Source organism: Mustela erminea, chromosome 2, assembly GCF_009829155.1.
Source record: "Mustela erminea isolate mMusErm1 chromosome 2, mMusErm1.Pri, whole genome shotgun sequence".
Classification (NCBI taxonomy): Eukaryota; Metazoa; Chordata; class Mammalia; order Carnivora; family Mustelidae; genus Mustela; species Mustela erminea.
Window position 1 is genome coordinate 150,807,261 of NC_045615.1, and position 19,938 is coordinate 150,827,198.

Here is a 19,938-nt window from a genome sequence, read left to right on the forward strand (position 1 = left end):
ACAAACCATTCCAAGTCTCATTTCAACAAATGGTGTTGGGAAAACTGGAAAGCAGTGTGCAAAAGAATGAAACTGGACCACTGCCTTATAGCATACATAAATATAAATTCAAAATGGGTTAAGAGCTAAAAGTGAGACAAGAAATCATCAAAATCCTAGAGGAGAACACAGGGGAAAAATAAATTAGAGGGACTACATAAAAATAAAAGCTTCTACACAGCAAAGGAAACAATCAACTAAACTAGAAGGCAATCTTCAGAATGGGAGAAGATATTTGCAAATGACTTATTTGATAAAGAGTTAGTACTCCAAATCTGTAAAGAAATAATCAAGTTCTTGTCAAGTTCTTATCAACCCCAAAAAACAAATAATCCAGTTGAAAAATAGGCAGGAGACATGAATGAACATTTTTGCAAAGAATGCATACAGATGGCCAACAGACACATGAAAAGATGCTCAACAGGGGCACCTGGGTGGCTCAGTGGGTTAAGCCTCTGCCTTTGGCTCAGGTCATGATCTCAGAGTCCTGGGATTGAGCCCCGCATCAGGCTTTCTGCTCAGTAGGGAGCCTGCTTCCTCCTCTCTCTCTGCCTGCCTCTCTGCCTGCTTGTGATCTCTCTCTGTCAAATAAATAAAATAAAATAAAATAAAATAAAATAAAATAAAAAGATGCTCAACATCAGTCATAATCAGGGAAATACAAATCAAAACTACAATGAGATATCACCTCTTATTGGTCAGAATAGCTAAAATGAACAGCACAGGAAACAACAGGTGTTGGCGAGGAAGTCAGAAAGGGGAACTCTCTTACACAGTTGGTGGGAATGCAGATTGGTACAGCCACTCTGGAAAATGGTATGCAGGTTCCTCAAAAAGTTAAAAATAGAACTACCCTATGATCCAGCAATTGCCCTACTAGATTTTTACCCAAAGAATACAAAAATACTGATTTGAAGGGACACATGCACCCCAAAGTTTATGGTAGCATTATCAACAATAACCAAGTTATGGAAAGAGCCCAAAAGTCCATCAGTTGATGAATTGATTTAAAAAAATGTGGTGTATATACACAATGGAATATTACTCAGTCATAAAAAATAAAATCTTGCCATTTGGAGCAGTGTGGATGGAACCAGAGTATATTGTGCTAAGAGAAATAGATTAGTCAGAGAAAGACAAATACCATATGATTCCACTCATATTTGGAATTTAAGAAACAAGACAGAGGACTGTAGTGGAATGGAGGGAAAAATAAAATAAGAGAGAATCAGAGAGGAAAACAGACCATATGAGACTCTTCACCAAAGGAAACAAACCGAGGGTTGCTGGAGGGTAGGTGGGTAGGGGGATTGGTAACTGGGTGAGGGACATTAAGGAGGGCACATGATGTAATGAACACTTGGCACTAGATGCAGCTGATGAGTCACTGAACTCTAACCTGATGCACCATATGTTAGTTAATTGAATCTGAATAAAATAAAAAACAAAAAACAAACAAAAAACCCCTAATGAACATAGGGGACAATAAAAGAGAGGTAAACCAAGAAAGGCTCTAAACTATAGAGAAACTGAGGCTTACCAGATGAAAGGTATTTAGTGGTATGTTTAAATAGGTGATGGGTATTAAGGATGAACATTTTTGATGGGTGTGGTGTGGAAGTGATGAATCACTAAATTGTATACCTGAGACTCATATTACACTATAGGTTAACTAACTGGAATTCAAATACAAACTTGGAGAAATAAACTAAACTAAACTAAAATAAAATAAAATAAAAAATAAAAGAGGATCTACCAAAAAACAGAACAAAAAATAAAATAATAAATTATTAAGTAAATAAAAGTTGATCTACCTATAAACCAATAAGCAATCAAAATCCTGTTGGTTAATCAAGTAATTTCATCTTAAAAAACCAAAGGGACAAAAAAGGAAATTCTCCCCCAGTGCCTTACCAGACAGATTCAACATTGTGTATCTGTCTTTCCTCCTTCATTGTGGTCCTTGAAGGGAAGCTTGGTGTCTTCATTGTTGTGACCCTAGAATCTTGACCCCTGTCTAACATAGCAGTGGTTCAATATATGTATGAAGTGAATTTATGTCAGATGCAGTAACAAGAAAAAAAAAGACATAAAATGGACAAAAACCCACAAAAGAATTTAATATTCTAATTCTTGCATATACTAATAAATGGCCAGGGGTGCTTGGGTGACTCAGTGGGTTAAAGCCTCTGCCTTCAGCTCAGGTCATGATCCCAGGGTCCTGGGATCGAGCCCCGCATCGGGCTTTCTGCTCAGCAGGGAGCCTGTTTCCCTCTCTCTCTCTGCCTGCCTCTCTGCCTACTTGTGATCTCTGTCTGTCAAATAAATAATAATAAATAAAATATTTGAAAAATAAATGGCCAAATGCTGGAAACTTGAAATAGTAACAAAACAAAATGCAATATAAAAAAATTAATAACTATTTCATTGGCTTCTTAGCAATTATCTTTACACACATCTCATAGGATCATAGCTAAATATTAAAGAGTTTTCTGCTATTTTAAAAATCCAGATTATGAAAAATAAAATAAAATAATATGAATAAAAATCCAGATTATGGTTGTGCTTAAACAATACGGTCAGGCTAACTTTAGCTTTTCAATGTATAGTGCCCATGGCATGTGACATGGTTATTGTTTTAAAAGAATATAAATGTAAGACTGACACCACAGGTAAAATGTTAAGAAAACATCATCTCTTGTTAAAAGAAGAATGATGAAAGCTAAGCACGGCCATTCCATAAATGGAAAAATGAGTGATGTTTTTGGGATTGCATAGCTTTCTCTTTCTAATTAAAAGCATCATATACCAGAGTAAATTTTCTCAGAGCATGGAGATGTACATTCAGTGATGTACCCAGAAAGTTTATACACAGAACACTTAGTTACAGACGCTTTATTCAAGGATATGCATGGGGCTGTAGGATAAGGCACCTGGATGTCTACAGAATGTGCTCACAAGAATAAAATTCCGTTTCTCTCACTGTAGGTATTGCAGCACTAAATACCACTTACTCTTTAATGTTCCTTGGCTTTCTCTTGTCCACTAGGTAATGTGCTCTATTAAGAGATGATCTCTTGTCCTCTGCCTCCAAAATACTTAGTTAACACTATCTGCAGTGCAGGTGTTTAACATTCTAAGCCATTTCTAGCCAATAGTAGTAAAAAATAATGAATGCTGTTTGACAAGCTTAAAAATTATCTTTTCAGAATGATTCCCTGAGGGCATATCTTTGTGTAATATGAAAGCAAAATTTTAAAAATACTTTCAGTTACTTGGCGTATTTTCTCCAAAAATAGATTTATGTTAGCATGAATCCTTATTTTTCTTTAAAAAAGCCTAAGCAATGTCTATATGCATTTTGGCTGATTCCAATATTATAAATTGTGGGATAAATTTCAGGGCAGATCATGAAGAATCATAGCAACATCTAAATGAAAGATTGATGATTTATCTTCTTACTTCTTTAACAAGATTGGAAATAAAACACCTTTTCGTCCTGAAAGTAATGTTAGATTGATTACAAATGGTTTATATATGAAGTGTTTCCTCCTGATCTAAGATACGTTGCTGAGGGCCTTTTCTTTCCTTCTACGTGTATTTGATCTCATTAGTAAGGCTTTACCAACAGGTCAGATAATATTCAAATTAAATAACTTCCTACTGGTTAAAATATTAATCTTTTCTGTACAGACGCCAACACCCAGTGTGTGTGCGTGTGTGTGTGTGTCCTATACGGTCAACTACTCTTCTTTAGAATTTCCTTTCTTCCTAGGAGAGAAGGGTAGAGATGACCCTGATTATAGCTAGTTCTGTATAGCATTTTGTGATACCGTTTATCAAGTTGACTGCTACATAGTAAAATTAGGTCTGCTAGCTAGTCTTACCTCTTTTTAATCCAAGTTACCTAGCAACTTGGGGGCTGGGTTTTGTTTTGATACAACAGACATTTCTTTAAAAATCCATGGTGTTGTAGAGATAATGACTCACTGTGACATTACTCCATGAATAGGACATAAGGCAGTTTGAGTTTAGAATGTCGCAAAATGAAATTATTTTGGAACTTTAATACCTAGTCTTATTTGGTTAGATTCCACATCAGACCTGTTTTTCTGTTAAATGTTATTTTATACGTCATAGAATTAGTCAGTCTTACAAACACACATACATATACACACAAGCACGACTATGTTAGGACTCTTTCTTCAAAGCTGTTGTTTAAAGAAGTAACTATGCTGTGTGTTTTCAAATTAGAGAACCACTTGGGGCTCCTGGGCTGTTCAGTTGGTTAAGTGTCATACTCCTGCTTTCAGCTCAGGTCATGCTATCGTGGGTGATGGGATTGAGCTCCAGGTCACGCCATGTGCTCAGTGAAGAGTCTGCTTAAAGATTCTCTCTCTCTGGTTCCTCCCCCACTCACTGGCACACACACCCTCTCTCTCTCTTCCTAAAACAGATGAATTAACCTTTTAAAAAAAGGGGCGTCTGGGTGGCTCAGTTTGTTAAGCCACTGCCTTCGGCTCGGGTCATGATCTCAGGGTCCTGGGATCGAGTCCCGAATCGGGCTCTCTGCTCAGCGGGGAGCCTGCTTCCCTTCCTCTCTCTCTGCCTGCCTCTCTGCCTACTTGTGATCTCTCTCTATCAAATAAATAAAATCTTTAAAAAAAATTTGATTTATTTATTTGAGATATAGTGAGATCGAAAGAGAGAGAGAGAGCAGGAGTGGCGTGGGGGTCAAGAGGAGAACCAGGCTCTCCATTGAACAGGGAGCCCTACACAAGGCTTGATCCCAGGACACTGAGATCATGACCTGAGCTGAAGGCAGACACTTAACTGCCTGAGCCACTCAGGTACCCAAATGAACAAATCTTAAAAAAAAAAAAAATAAAAATTAGAGAACCATTGAAGGATGTCTTCCTGTAGGGAGAAAAATCAAATCTAAAAATAAAATCTTTAAAAAAATTATATTTATTTGTAAATGTTTCCTTGTTGATTTAGGTTATTAATACATATCAAAGAATGGAGAATATCAGAAGATATATACCTGATTAGGAAAACTGGAACCATTAGTAATCCAAATTTTTTAATCTTATTTATAGCATTTTGGATAGCCTTATGAGCAAATGGTACTCAAAAATATATGCATAGTATTCACGTGGGCAGCATTATAATAATTTAAAATTGCTGATTTCTGTTTTAAATCTTCCAGTATATAATAAAGTACTAGCAGGTCAAAAGCTGTTTGTAAATGTAATAGGATTTTCAATTTATGGTTATAGATACAAAAGAAATCAAATCAGCAACAAAACCCAACTTTGAGTGGCTTATTGCCTCTGTTTGTATTTCAGAAGTTCCTTCCATAACTGATTATCTGAAGGGATCTTCTTTTTTTTTTTAAGAGCTTATTTATTTGACGGAGATCATGAGTAGGCAGAGAGGCAGGTAGAGAGAGAGGGAAGCAGGCTCCCTGCCGAGCAGAGAGCCCGATATGGGGCTGGATCCCAGGACCCTGAGATCATGACCTGAGCAGAAGGCAGAGGCTTTAACCCACTGAGCCCCTCAGGCACCCCTGAAGGGATCTTCTATGTGCAGAAGGCCCACCTTGATTAACCTATGTTGAACAACCTTCATGCCTATGTTGATCAACCTGACAAGACCAACATTCCATCCCCCACAGCAGTCCCCCTCAAGTGCTGCCTCTGTGATGTGCTGCTCCACCAGGTGTGAAGGGTGATGCCATCATTACACTGAAGAACATTCTTCTGAATAGAATACTGTAGCTTTCTGCCGAGATCCACAAAATGATAAATCTGAGCACTGGTCTGAAAAAGTAAAAAAATGGTCTGCTCCATGTTATATTAATGACATGCTTTTCAGGCCATGTGGTTTTGCACATTTCAGTGACACATCTCTTTAAATGTAGGCCATAGCATGTGCAGGGCTAGATCCAGGTGTATTATATGACAAATCTGCTTTAAATACTTCTGTAAGTGTATATGTATCATACATTTTTCATCTGTATCTTTTCAGTAGTTGCTTAACAACTGAATGATCTTAAGCCAGAAGCTCACATTCCAGAAGGATTTACAAAAGGGCTTCAGCAATCTTTATCTCAAACCGAAAGAGATTTTGCTAATTTGCATAATGGATGTTACAAATTGTTCCCATAGGTTTAAAGATCGACATTTGAAATGAAGCAATTGACTATAACCACTGACCTTTGCATGGAAAGGAGATGGCCAGTGCTCTTTGGAATGTGTCTCTTCAACCAGGATTCAATACAATTCTGCGTACAGATGCTTATTGGGGAATTCTGCTCCCGACTCTGGCTATGAATTCAGGTGTATTGTGCCTGGAGAATATTGATGGACCTGCCTGTAGTGAAACTTTCATTCTAGGCACTCTCAGACCACCTGGAAGGACAGGGAGTTGAGATTACAAAACAGGTTATCTGACTGCTTCTGTACCTGCTTAGTAATAGATGTTTATATGTGCAGCAGCATTCTGTCTGTGACCTGGTTCCATTCCACATAGCTAAAAAAAGGCGGGGGGAGGGGGAGTTGGAAAATGGGGAAATGCGGAGCGTGCACACATGCTCCTTATCTATCTCTTACTCTTCAAAGTTAATAATATTTTTGACAAGAATTCTAATAATCCTTACTGTTGAAAATGGCTCGGGTCAGTTTGCACAAGCATTGCTCAAAATCTCTTGGGAGCTGTGTTGCTGGGTCTCACTGGCTCTACCAATTTTCTTATTCTCCTAGGATGAAATCTCTTGAAGGGGGTTCCACAGTACCCCCTGTAAATTAAAAAGAGTAGGCCCAGCCCACAAATACATACCCTAGGGTATACTCAGTTATATCTGCATCTCTAATGGAAAAAATCTTTATTTCATTTCCCAGCTTCTCTGTATACATTCAAATCATTTTTTAAAGATTTTGTATATTTATTTGGCAGAGGGAGAGAGATCACAAGTAGGCAGAGAGGCAGGAAGAGAGAGAGGGGGAAGCAGGCTCCCCGCTGAGCAGAGATTTCCCCATGCAGGGGTCGATCTCAAGACCCTGAGATCATGACCAGAGACTTAACCCACTGAGTCACGCAAGCGCCCCAGAAATAAATTTTAAAAGGCTTTTCCCACAAGCATTGCACATTGGCCTACGATGACCAAACCCCTAACAGGAGACCCAGCATAAGTACAAGGTAATATTACCAATTTTATCACCATATGAGAAAAATAGATAAGCACTATACTATCAGTTATATGTGATTTGCAGTTTAGTATATATTCAGTGTGAAACTGAGCTACACACAATTTGGGAGGATCATTAGTTTTTAAAGAGGACCTATGTTCAGGGGCGCCTGGGTGGCTCAGTGGGTTAAAGCCTCTTCCTTCGGCTCAGGTCATGATCTCAGGGTCTTGGGATTGAGCCCCACATCGGGCTCTCTGCTCAACAGGGAGCCTGCTTTCCCCCCCATCTCTCTGCCTGCCTCTCTGCCTACTTGTGATCTCTGTCTGTCAAATAAATAAAATTAAATTAAAAAAAAAAAAAAAGAGGAGCTATGTTCAATCAGACTCCTGAGAAATGTTCCCAGTTAGTTGTCAGATTTGACACCTGAGGATCTGAGCAAATTTTAGTTAACAATTGAATTAAAAATAGCGCCTTTTTGGCATCTCTGCTTTTTAAGAAACATTTAATTTAATTATAAATAAATAGAACTTTTTCTCCCCTAAAATTTTATTCCCCTTTTGTGTATATGTGACTACTAGAGAATGCCCCTCCCTACTGCTTTTACCCAGCTGTCTCTTGGGGTGTCAGATAGTACAGGATGCCAGTTAAATTTGACTTTCAGTTGACCAACATATGATCTTATTGTAGTAAGTATGCACTATGCAACACTTGAAACATATTTATAATAAGATAGTTGTTATGTATCAGAAATTCAAATTTAACTGCATTCTTATTTGTTAAATCTGATAACCCTTATCTGTATACAACCAATAATAATTATATGAGGAATAAAGTAGTGTTACGGAGCAGATCTGTATCAGTACCAAGCTACCATATGTATATCATGCGCATTTGATATCTTAAATACATGAATGTGTATAAATCCTCGATGATAGTTTTGGGCAATTTAAGCGTAAAAATACCCTCACCAATGTTGAAGCAAGTGTCTTCTATATAAGACAGTGTGTAATTTGAGGACACATTTCTCTTCCTGAATGATGACTATTGCCCCAGTTTTGAATAAAAATGGCACACAACTCCCTTACCCACTCCTGCTTTCCCTACATATCTTGGTTTAAGAATCCTTTCACTTCAAAAGCCAAAATAAAGCCAGAAAAAAAATCCTTCTCCTAAAAAAAAAAAAAAAAAAAAAAAAAAATCCTTCTCCTGGGCACAACTGTGAACCGAACTCTAAGCTCACTGATTTGGGAGGCTCAGCTTCCCATCCACTAGCACATCTTGGCTTTCAATTTCTTTTCTCTTTCACTTCTTGTATACTGAATTTTACATTCTCTGCTCTTAATCTTGTTAACTGAGTTAGTTCACAAGATCTTTATTTTCCATTTTTCCTTTCTGAATATTATCTGTAAGATTTCTGGTTCTAACCACCAATTTAGGCTGTTCATAAAATAAAATGCTTTCTATTTTTCTGGTGTCTCTACTCTCTTTCCTTTGCAAATGTGAGATATTCTATATTCCCATCAATCGTGTTAGGGACTCAAAAAGCCTCAGTGCACTTGTTTTAATATGTTGTATTCCAAGACCTTTCTCTAAGGAGCTCAGTGTACATTACAAACATTATCTAATTAGTTCTCACTGCATCTGTGTAAGGATTTATATCCTGCTCTTTTAGCTTCCAAATGATAACACAGCTATAAGGTCACACAGCAAGTTTTGTAAACCTCTCATGTTCTTACAGGAGCTCATAAAACTTCCCATCATTCCTCTCACCCTTCTTTCCAGACACACTTCTTTTCTATTCACTTCTCCCCAAATTTCCCCTTTTTATCATCCTTGTTCACGCCATCACATCGTTTCTCTTTTAAATCCATAGCTATGTGATATTAAAGACAACTTAATTTTTAGATTCAAGTGTCAACTCCTCAGTGAACTGTGTTACAATAGACAAGTCAGTCAAACTCTCTGAGCCTGGCTTTTTCAAATGTAGAAACTGCTTTCTTGCAGAATTATAAGAATTTAAGGTAGTGAACATAAAACACTGGACACATTGCCCAGCATTTAGCAGACACTTACTAGCCTTCATTCTTATTATTAGAATAAATGGATTGAGGAGAGAAAATAGTTCCTGAATAGAAGTACCTTGTAAAATTTTTTTAAAAGGTTTTAGTTATTTATTTGACAGACTGAGATCACAGTAGGCAGAGAGAAAGAAGGGGGGAAGCAGGCTCCCCGCTGAGCAGAGAGCCCCATGCGGGGCTCAATCCCAGGACCCTTAGATCATGACCTGAGCCGAAGGCAGAGGCTTTAACCTACTTGAGCCACTCAGGTGCCCCTTAGTGGAGTTTTAACCTTGGACTCTCCTCAGTGACCTCCTTAATAAGACAGCATGCTTAATTTATTTATTTCTGAGACTTTGGAAGATAAAAATAATGACTTCTAGATGAATGATCCTATGTGTATGGCTTCCAGATTTTACCAATACATTTTCTTTAAGATTTATGTATTTGAGAGAGAGAGAGAGAGAGAGAGAGAAAGAGCATGAGTGGGAAGGGCAAAAGAAGAAGGAAAAGAAGAGGGAGAGAATCTCAAACAGTCTTTGCTGAGCACGGTCTGATGCTGGGCTCCATCCCACAGCCCTGAGATGATGACTTGAGGCAAAATCAAGAGCTGGTCACTTAACCAACTGAGCTACCCAGGACCCCAGCTTTTACCAACACATTAAGTTTCCTTGTGTGCGGGAAAGAACATGGCAGAGTCAAGACTTCTTTGTTTAAATATTCTATATGATTTTGGGTTCATCATTTTATCTCATTCAATCCTAGTTTTCTGATCTATGAAATAACAGATAATAATCCATAACCTGCAGTTGTAAGGAGTAAATGAGATAAAAGTTGTGGATATGCCCAGCATGTTGTGCTATATAGGAAGCAATAAACTATTAGTGAAAATATTAAGGGGAAAATATCTGTAGGAAATTTTAATGGCAAGTTCTTAAAAGCTCTTCATGATATATAGGCCTACTTATATTCCTGAGGGCACTAATGAGTAAATACTAAGGATATTTTGTCATTAACACTTCGTAATTATATAATTTATGTATTTTTAAAATGATGATTATTTATTATATAAAGTTCACTTCCCTGGAAAATTGTAAGTTTCTGCAGTGGTATGTCTTAATTCCAACATAAATAAAGGGCAAAATGAAAAGTGCACATGCTTTCATCAGTTTCTCTGGTATGTTTAGTCGTTTGGAAATGAATCTGTGTGAGACGTAACATCGTGTACCTAGTGCTAAGTTTAAATGCAGTAACATTAGTTACCTGTGCTGCTGCAGGGGTCATCCTTCAGATTTTATTGCCCCTGTTTATTTTAGTATTTACTACAACACATTTAGAGTCCTCTAACCTATGTATTTCATGTAAAGCCAGTGGATATCACTTTCATTTTGACCTGTCACCTTAGAATTTCCATTTCAGTTTTAAAAATTAAAATTGGTTTTTATGACTAAAGTATGGCTTTAATATCTTACTCTGAATTTACAGTCCATATTTTCATGTTATATATGAGGATGTGATAAAAAAGCCTTAAACAAAAACAAAAAGTTCAACTTTAATCTCAAACAAAACTGAAAGGATGGCATATTGTGTCCATTTTTACCTGATAAATTCTCATTATTAATTCTTCTTTATCTTTTAAAATGACACATAAAAACCAAATATTGAAATAAAAATAAATGGATTTAAACATTAAAGGACAGTGTACTTTTTTACATGTGCTCCTGATCGTTTATAAACACTCTAACCTCTCTGGACTGTTTTTAGTTGACATTTTATGCCTAAGAAAATTTTATTAAAGCTATATATTTTATATTTGAATAGCACCTTTTATGCATTGTATTGATTCCATGAAGTGGTTTTATATCATAAGCATGAAATATAAGAAAAACTTTAATTCGACTTAAATATGCACAATGTTTTTAATCACACCCTCTGATCCTATTGATAAACCTTAAACTCAACCATAACAGAGATGAGAAAATGGGCTAAATTCTTTCTACAGATATTCATACAAAACCCCTATAGAAACCAATTACAGCATTGTTAGAGTTCTGTGTGATTTTCAGAAAGTAGAAATCAGCTTAAGTCTGTTTAAATATCTCCAATCTTAGCATGGAATGTGATAGGAAAATTTGTACTGCGGAAAGTAAGAGAGAACTAGTCAAAACAGAACATCTTTCTATCCTTCTCTCTCTTCTATCTTCTTGTTCATTACCTTGTTGAATGTATAAATGACTTTCTCCTGCACTTAAATTAACTTCAGTTAGTAGTAAGCATCCTAATTATAAATCACTTCTTCTGGTTTTGAGCTCCTCTAAAAAAAATAGAACCTGCTGTAGGCCATAGGCAAACCATCTGTCAACCAGATGATACAGTAAGGAATGGGAAGTATGTCGCTCTCAGTGGGCCTCTTCTCACGTGGTATATTAGTAAACGAATGTCTCTGATTTCTCTAGCATAGCAGTTTCCTTACAATCACCGTAGAACTAAAACTTAAAGGGATTCATGGAGATGGAGATGCTTCATCAGATCTCCCCTACAGGACCGAGTCATGTGCTTCCTGAGTTGGTGGGAAACATAGTTGTGTTACTATGCTGAGGAGGAAACTGAGAGGGTAATCGGGGTGTGCAAGGAAAGAACATTTCATTTTTTCATAGACATATTTCAGAAGTTGCCTTCACGTAGTTGTGTTACTTCCCTTTCTGGGTTGAGAGAAGAGCCTGGCTCCATGAAGGGTATGACACCTTCCTGGGGGCAGCTCATATCAATGATTACCTGATAAAGGAAGTATAAAGCCTGATCCCCATTCCCCAAGTTGAGGCAACTCTAGTTCCAGAACTCACCATGAAGTTATCTGAGGCATCTATTGAAATACTTCAACTTTCAACATCTCCTTCTGCTTAATCTTGCTCCCTCTTACTTTATTTTAGGTACAGATCCTGAATGCATTCTCAACTAATTTTTCTGCATGCAATTCAATAAACTTCCTGTCTCTTAGCCTTTAGGATGTTCAGACAATAGCAGGGTAGTGAGTACCTCTGTGACAACCTGGGTGGGCACCAACGACACACTTCCATTCTTTCACTGTGATATTACCTAGAATATATTCTTGGAACTGGTTGATTTGTTAGTATACCTATGGAAATGGGATTGTATCAGGTTCAAATGACTATTCTTTTTTTTTTTTTTAAAGATTTTATTTATTTATTTGACAGGCAGAAATCACAAGTAGATGGAGAGGCAGGCAGAGAGAGAGGAGGAAGCAGGCTCCCTGCTAAGCAGAGAGCCCAATGCGGGCCTCGATCCCAGGACCCTGAGATCATGACCTGAGCCGAAGGCAGCAGCTTAACCCACTGAGCCACCCAGGCGCCCTCAAATGACTATTCTTTCTAGTCATCAAATCCAGGTGAGATTTTCTAGTGTGGCCTCTTTCCGATAATAGCTGTCTTGTTCTTTAAAAGCTCTATAAAGTAGAATACTTTGCCTGGCCAACAAAAACAATCAATCAGTGAATCCAGGCATTTTCTTAAACATTCATTTGGAATAACTCATTTATTTATACCAGATATATACTATTTCTATCTCCAGTTAACAAATGAGGAAACCCAAACACTGATTCCTTTAATTTTCCTAAGATCACACAGGTAGAGTGTGGAGGGCCTGCAATTCACACTACAATTCTTGTCGTGCCAGATTCAGGAAGGAAAGAAGAAAAAACGAGGTTTTCGAGATTACTGGGAGAAAAACTAAGGATGTTGAATCATGTAAAGTATATTCAAGCATAGCAAAAAAAACCAGGCCAAAGCATCTGTTTGTTACCTTATGTAAGTACAGTCAACAACCAAATTGTTTTGAGGAGGAAACTGAGAGGGTAACCAGGGTGTGTAAGGAAAGAACATTTCACTTTTTTCATAGACATTATTTCAGAAGTTGCCTTCACCTAGAAACCTTTTGACATCTAAACAGTTTGGTTGCATTATTTTCTAACTCTCTTTCTTCTATCTTTGAAGTTTTTGGTTTGATGAAACCTCTTATTTGAATAGGACAAAGGTCACTCATGAGCCTTTTCTTTGTAATTGATTATGCAGTATTGATTAATGGAGACAAATATAAATTTTAGAATTGGAGAAATCAGAGCTATTCTGATAGCAAAAAAACCAGGCCGTTCATTTGGTTATTTATTTTTTTAATACAGGCACTGAGCTATATATTATCTGAATAAAAGCTAGCATGACAGTAGCTGTTCATCTAGAACAAAGGATTATCTAAGAATGAATGCCCTCTTGAAAAGAATCAAGACAAAGAACTGAATATTAAATATTTAGCAAAGAACTGTGTTCAAGAAAAAGAAGTCCAGAGATTATGATTAAATTAGATCTTTCAGTTTCCTATGACAGAAATGTATTATGAATGACAAAAACAAATGCACTTTTGCAATAAAAATCTGGGTGTATTTTTGGTCTAACTCAAAAGAAACTCATGACAACCTTGTGAATATAAATTAAAATGAAATACAAATAATTTTTAATCAAATAGAATCTGTCATTTTACCATTTCTTCTAATTACCCACTTTAATGATTTTACTGAGTTTTTCTTTCCATCTGAAAATCACAATTCAATGTCATCAAAGAAATTGATTCTAAGAATTAAACTCACAAACAGGAACACTGGGGCGGCTCAGTCAGTTAAGCAGTTGTATTTGGCTCTGGTCACGGTCCTCCTCACCTTCGGCTCCCTGCTTGGCCAGGAGTCTGGCTCTGCCCTCCCACTACCCCCTCCCCACTTGTGCACAAGCATATGTGCACTCTCTCTCTCTCAATTAAATATATAAAATACTATAATAAACTAAGATAAACTTACAAATAAACTAATATTTAAAAATCATGAAAAAAACCCATCTGTGGTAAAAGATGAGTAAGAGTTCATTAATTCTGCCCCTAAACACAATTACTCCCTTAATTATGGAATGTTATTGCACAAATGTGCAATTTTTCTTTGCTTGAAGTATGAAACACACAATAACCCACTTTATTGTTGGAACATTCTTCTAAAGAAAAGGATTTTTAAGAGAAGTCCTAAATATTGATTTAAACACTAGAGCTGGATGCTTAGATTTATACTAAATTCTATCAGTTTTCACTAATGAATGTGACATCACTTTCTGTTAATTGTGATGATAATCTTCTTTCAATATACCATGGAATAATAGAGCTATTTCACTTTCAACATATGAAAATTCCTGACTCTTTCCATCTATTTCTGACCCTTATCACTTTATTTTATCCCTCACTATGTTTTGATTATTTATCCTATCACTGCAATGTTCTCACACCCATTTTTTCTTATTGCAGCTTAAAATATATGTACAAAAAAAACGTATCTCTGGTTTTTGCTTTGTTAGTCTTCAGAAGTTTCTTTTTAATTGATTCTATATCATTTTCCAACTTGAAATACTCCTTGTTAATCTCTTTCTACACTAGAATTGTTTCTTGTGTTTCCCTCTTTGCTTTTCAAACTCAGTTAAATATACTGCTTCTTACTCTTACTTGTTCCTTTTTCAAATTCTCAGACCACATATTTTCCTAGGATGTCTAAACCAACCTCCTGACTCAATTTCCACAGCAAGACTCATTTATGCATTCCTCAGAGAGAGGAGGATAGAAAATAATGACACTAGTAATGGAAACGTCCCCACAGTTTAGAGTGAGAATTTCATGTGATTACATCATATTATCAAACTCAGCATTTACTAAATACCTGTTATGTGGAGAACAGAGTATATGATCAAAATAAATCTTATCAAAACTTGGGAATTGTCTACTATCTTCTTATCTTAGTTTTAAAGCAGAGTCATTAGATTTAGCACTACTGTAGTTTATTTCAAAAATGTTAAAACTGAGTGATTATCAGTAAGCAAGCAGTCCTACTATTGAGGTCTTTTTTTTTTCTCTTCCTTTATGATCACATGCTAAAGCATCCATTGGGGGTAATTTGACTGAAGATATATGGAAATACTGCTGCCATCCATGAAATAAACTTTTACCCTGTAAAAGTTAACACACAGGGGAAGCTGTGGTCTCACTGGCCCAAGTATTCAATGCTGTCAAAACTTGAATATTGACATAAAATTTAATAATTTCACATTGACCTGAAATACTTCAAAGCATATTTTAGAAATGTGCTAACTTTAATTCAATAAGGACAGCTTTATATGTAATAATAACACCAATAATATATTCAAATGGAGCTAGCTTCACTGTTTACTAATTTCAAGCTGATGGATTTTTCTTGTCAATTTAAAGTTCACATGAATCTCTAAAGAAGGCCATGTGTTATTTGACAAAATCTACACAAATAAAAACAGTATTTTTGGCTTTTCTTAAATTTAAATTTTATTTTATGTAATTTATTGCAAGTTTGATATTAAGACCATCATTTTGGAGTGCTTTTATCAAACTCAGGAAATTTTAGTTATGGAACAACAAAATCCAAGCAATTAAAGATTTTTCAGTGTATGGGGCACCTGAGTGGCTCAGTAGGTTAAAGTCTCTACCTTCGGCTCAGGTCATGATCCCGGGTCCTGGGATTGAGCCCTGCGTCTGGCTCTCTGCTCAGTGGGGAGCCTGCTTCCCTCTCTCTCTCTCTCTCTCTGCCTGACTCTCTGCCTACTTGTGATCTCTGTCAAATAAATAAATAAAATCTTTAAAAAAAAGATTTTTCAATGTAAAATTTCAAACATCATTTTATACTTAATATCCATTTTTTTATTATTTTGAGGTTTAACTAGTTAATAAGCATTATATATATTTACATATTTAATTTTGGCCTTAATTTAGGTGTTTAAAAAGGTAAAGATGACATTTAAGAAGATGAAATATGGGGCGCATGGGTGGCTCAGTGTGTTAAAGCCTCTGCCTTCTGCCTCTGCCAGGGTCCTGGGATTGAGCCCCGCATCAGGCTCTCTGCTCAGCAGGGAACATGCTTCCTCCTCTCTCTGCCTGCCTCTCTGCCTACTTGTGATCTCTGTCTGTCAAATAAATAAATAAAATCTTTTAAAAAATGAACAAGAGATGTATTCCTTTGAAGATATTGCAATAAGCATTTAAAACTAAACATCTTCACAAACAAAATCATTCAAATCAAACAGAACCCATAACATGTGAATGTGAGCAAGCCTATTTATGATGGTTTATATTTATGAGAATTTTCTATGAGGATATTTTATAAGGTCTTTTTACATAAATTATTCTATTTCATCCATACACTAACTAAATGGGTTAGGTGCTATAATTATCTCCATTTTATAGTTGAGGAAACTGAGACACAGAAAACTAAAGTTATGTGCTCAAAGTCACATATCTACAGAAAGTGAGAGATCCAGAAACTGACTGTATAGACATGTAGATATACAGATTTCTGAATTATGACCTTCTAGTCTTGATGTTGCCCACTTTACATTTTAGTGGACTCGTTCCTGCATATGATTATATTGTATTTGGAAGGAATTTAGACCTTGCCATTTATTTATTTATTTATTTATTTATTTATTTATTTATTTATCTGACAGAGAGAGATCAAAGGAGGCAGAAAGGCTGGCAGAGAGAGGAGGAAACAGACTCCCTGCTGAGCAGAGAGCCCGATGCGGGCTCTTCAATGGGGAACCCACATGCCTAACCAATAAAATGATATTACCTTACAAACATTTTCTGCAATAAAATTCACTAGTACTAAGAAGGTACAAATATGATTTGTATGATCTGGCTAGGTGAGTCTGGGTGGTTTTATTCTTTCCTTCTACAAATAATATTGAAGATCCACTTATACAATATAACGTGTTTTTGCCTGTTGGGGTGCAAAGATCAACAAGGCTAGTTTCCTGTACTTTCATAGTTTATGTTCCAGAAGTCAAGGGGGACAGGTCCTTAGAAATAGAAATGAGTGCTATAATTGAAGGTCATACAAATGCTTTTGGGGGAAAAAACATTAGTATTAAAGTAGGAGTTTGACAAAATAATGTGTGGGGTAATAGAAAAAGGACAAATTGCAAAAAAAAAAAAAAGTATGAGGGAGTGCAATCCACAAGATTTGTTTCCAGTAGCACATACCTGTACGGATGGATGAGGTGAAAACTGTGGACATCGGCAGCACCCAATCAGGAAGGCTAGTAAAACAGTTATTAAGAAATTTGGACTTTTTCCTTGGGTTATTGATTTTTCTTTATGCCATTAAGTCTGAAACCTCCATTTGCATAAAAAGCAAATATTTGGATTCGTTGGCTTCAAATTATACCTTTGAGAAAAATTTTCCAAGAGACGTGTAGAAGTGCAGTTAGATTATAGTGCAAGCCAAGATAATAAGACAGGAGGATCAAAAACATGGATTTTTGAAATAATCAATATGATTAAAATTTTAGTGTCTGTTGGATGAGCTGGTAAAGGAGAGAGGAAAGAAAAATGAAAAATTTATTTTTAGTTACTTCCTCACCATACTCTTCTGCGCTGCGTGTGCTTGTGTTGATTTTCCTGCTAGTTTGTATGCATAGCTAGAAGAGAGTAGATCACAGCTTCTGACCTACTGTGTGACCCATGTTAGAGACTATTTTATGTGAAAGAACTGTTTTGTGGCAATAGGTAAATGGCAATCTAGGGGTAAATCACACTTTCTTACCTATCATATGACCCTTATTAGATACACTTTATTTGAAAGGTGTGATTGGTGGCATCTGATAAATTTTATTAAACTTTTGTATAGAAAGAACAAAATTACATTTCCTCCCATATTCTTGGCCTTGAGTTTGACAAAAAACTTTGAAACATATTTGTAATCTTTTGCCACATAGTAACAAAATTACAATAAGTCTATAGCTGCTGAATTTTAAGTGTATTTCCAAATGTTATTATGGTTAGGATCACAGTTGAATACTATTATTAGCAACGTCATTAATGTAGATTAGACATTCAACTGAATCTGCAGTTTATGGAAAGAATATCCCAATATTCTGATCTCCCTTCACCTCTTCTTTTGTTTATACTCCTTCCTATTTATCTTTACGTCAATCTGAAAAGACATTTGCTAGTCAAAGAAGATGTCCAAGATCGATGTGAATGAAATAAACAACAACAAAACAAAATTACATTAACTACTTTGCTCAGTTTATTTAGTGAAAGAGTTTAAATGTCCTCCAGTTGGCTTGCTTGCTCTAGTAATCGGTTGTGATTTGTATAATTTATATTTTCTCTTGTTTCTCGTTTCTGTGCATGTTACAATCATCTATACATGGATTAAACAAAGAGAAAAAGCCCAAGCCTTCAGCATTAAAAAAAAAAAAAAAATAATAATAAATAAGTTTGTACCATGGAAGAAAAGGTTGAACCAGAGGTCTGGCCAATAACTGAACTTTTCAGTTAAATTGGTTCTTGTTTTCTTTCTTTTCTTCCATATGTTTGGTTTGCATTAAAATTTGACATTTTAATCATGCTGTGAGTGAACTCCAAATGAAATCTGTACCCAATGTATATAAGTGATAAGAGATGTAAAAAAATCACATTTTTTTTCTTTTCAAATTTCAAAAATTTATTAGGCAGTATTTCCCGGATTTATAATTGTTTGAATGCATTTAATTGGAATCATATGTAATTTAAAATTGTTTCAGCACTTCTGTGTGCTAGTTTTAAATAATACACTTTAGTTTTTATGTTTAATTTTTGTTATTGAGTACATTCTAGTTGTGAAATAATGTTGCTTATTACATTACCAAAACTGAATGACACAAAACAATTTCCATCAGTCAGCATATGCTCTCATCAGCAAGGAATTTAAGTGTTCATTATCACAACCAGAGTAAATGCCTGGGATTTTTTTCTCCCACTGCTGAATAATGTGTAGCTATGTTCTAGCTAAATTGGACTCATTCCTTCCTATTGCCAGGAACCTTCCCTACATCTTCATTCATGCTATTTTTCTGACTGCCGTGTTCCCCACCCCCCACTTCAGTTCCTTCTTTTTAACATGTTTCAACATCTGAATCAGATTTTATTTTATTTAAATTTTTTTAAAGATTTTATTTATTTATTTGACAGAGACAGATCACAAGTAGGCAGAGAAGCAGGTGGGGGTGGGGGGTGGGGGGTGGGGAACAGGCTCCCTGCTGAGCAGAGAGTTTGAAGTGGGGCTTGATCCCAGGACCATGACCTGAACAGAAGGCAGAGGCTTAACCCACTCAGCCACGGAGGCACCCCCTGACCCAGATTTTAAAATGATTATAGACCCTTAACCAAAATTGTCCTCTTCCTTCTTAAACCACTGTAATATGATACATATTTAAATCATATAGTATTATAATGGTAAGATTGTTTATATGCATACCTGTTTGGAGCTTTGTCATTGTCAGTCTCTTCTAATAGTATGTAAGCCAAGCAATGATGGTAGCAAATGTTACTCTTCTTTTAATGACTTTAACAATTAGCACAGTGGGGGGTGGAGGACTCCCTAAATAAATATTGAAATTGAATTATTCTTCCCTGAAATTTTATAGTTTCAAATTTTTTTCTGCTCTGAATCTCTTCTACTCTCATTAAATGTATTATTTACTGCTTATTTAACTACTTTATATATTATTAGTAGAGTTTAGTAAATAATATTAGTATTAACT

At 36.0% G+C, this 19,938-nt stretch overlaps 1 long non-coding RNA gene across 1 annotated transcript; it reads left to right on the forward strand.

Moving 5' to 3' along the window:
* Window positions 1-258: 258 nt before the first annotated feature.
* Window positions 259-13,132, forward strand: LOC116584054. The gene is made up of 3 exons (XR_004283041.1): window positions 259-332; window positions 10,499-10,500; window positions 13,121-13,132. It is a non-coding gene; the product is annotated as an uncharacterized LOC116584054 (long non-coding RNA).
* The last annotated feature ends 6,806 nt before the right edge of the window (window positions 13,133-19,938 follow it).